This window comes from Pinus tabuliformis, chromosome X (assembly GCF_031772625.1).
Source record: "Pinus tabuliformis cultivar Carrire ecotype Pingquan chromosome X, CPIR1, whole genome shotgun sequence".
Lineage (NCBI taxonomy): Eukaryota > Viridiplantae > Streptophyta > Pinopsida > Pinales > Pinaceae > Pinus > Pinus tabuliformis.
In genome coordinates, this window is record NC_142308.1 from 1,687,229,702 (window position 1) to 1,687,231,778 (window position 2,077).

Below are 2,077 nucleotides of genomic sequence, written 5' to 3' on the forward strand. Positions count from 1 at the left end.
ATCTAATGGATTCGGAAGAGTCCTAAACATTTTGTCAGCATGGATCATCACTATTTTAGAAATATTGTAGCAATCAATTTTCTTGCCCTGGGGGGAAAACCCAAATCAACGCTCATCAAGTGTTTGGATAGATAGGTCTGAGGAATATGGCACCTTTTCAGATACTTGGTCGCATGTACATTCTACAGACGAAGGAATCATTGAATCAATGATGATAGGAGAGGCACCATGGGAATATTACCACCATCGCTCCCATCTTCCGGATTACCACGAAGATTATTCCAACAACATTAATCATCCTTCAATTTTTTATTTTCTCTCAAATACTGTAAATATGGTGGATACCGAGGATGGTTCTTATCTCGTGTCGACCTCGTTAAAAAGTAAAACAAGGAGTCATGAGGATAGTTCTTTTAGTGTGTCAACCTCATTAAAAAATGAAACAAATCCCTTTCCAAATCTCAAAAGTAAACCTTCATTCCAACCACTGAGTTGAATGTAATGAAGCTTGGGGGGCATGCACCTCGATTTGCGTTATTATTCTAGGCGCATGCAAACTTATCATGAGCAATGCTACTGCAAGGTTCAAGCTCGTTAAAAAATAAACCCACCTCGAGCAGTTTCAACGCGGAATTCAAGCTCGTTAAAAAATAAACATAAGCAATGAGCAAATGTTCCCCCAACGTTTAAACTCATTAAAAAATGAACCAATTTTTGGTAAATAACCATCGTGAATCAGCCTTTGAAGCCTTGGTCATGTTCTCATCATCACCTCCACTCTGTATTGGCCGATCATTCACCTCCACTTGATTGTTTACCCTTTTTGAGGAACAACTGCGAAGAGTGATCCCGTTAGCCATCCTTGTGACACTGTCGTGATTGGAAAATTCCAAACCTTAATTGGAATCAATTGCTACCCGAATCTATCACTCGTTCCTCAAAAAATGAGTCTCCTTTAAGCTCTTTCCAACTGACTCGTAAAATATGAAAATATTTTCGAGCCATTGGCCTCTCCAGCTCATTAAAGTGATCGGAAGTGTTATTCCTCCTTTAGATTTTAATCTTTTTGGACCGGAGGGATTATTACACAAAACGATCGAGTGCTTGTTTTGTTCAGCTCGTTAAAATTACCGAAAATTCATCCCTTTTGTATTATTTTATACTGTTTTGAACTTAAGGGATTAGATGATGAAAAAGGATTTTTGGAGTTTCCTCTACATCCCTTTTCAGACTCTCTAAAATTGAAAAGGACCAAGTTATCTTTGTCGTTAAACTCGTTAAAACCAAATAGCAACAAACTTGTCTATAACAGACAAGAACGAGTTTCACTATCGCTAGGCTCGTTAAAACATAGCGATGGGTTTTCCCAAAGGGCAAATTATAGAACAAGCATATGTTATCCTCATCAAGCTTGAAAAAAATAAAGAGGTACTGGTCAACAATGACTGGGGAAAATTTGGGAAGAAAACTTGAAGAAACTTTGTTGGTAGCAAGTCGCTCTTGAACATGACACTTTCACTCCGCATCCGAGTCAGGTTGGGTTGTTCCATTCACTGGCCACATCACCACAGTTTCGTCACACCATCCATATTTGGGGTTAATGCTACCAATCCATCATGTTAGTGTCACCGATATGTTCAAGAGAAGTTGCTCAGAGAATTCACCTGTGTCTCATCCACTGCAATACATTCACGCTCCATTCTTTCATGACTACCACCCTGAAACTTATATCACCAGATCGTTTTCACCTCCATAAAAATCATTTGCTCCGTTCCATGTCATTGATGTGGGATCCACTAAGGCCCTCCTATGACGGATCGCTTCTTGTCGACATCAGATCATTATCCAAGAAGTCGATCTAGGAACAACCTTTTTAGTACTTTGAAGCTTGCATGCATCAATGGCAAGTTTCTCACTTCCGGCGAGAGGTTTACACCAATAGCCTTCGACCAAAAGATTTTGCGTGGTGTTCGATGCCAAGTCCCTTATTCACACCACGTGAATTGTACTATATTACCTTGAGGGTCATCATCATTATCAGTGATTCCTCTCGCGCTTGTTAACAACTTACATCATT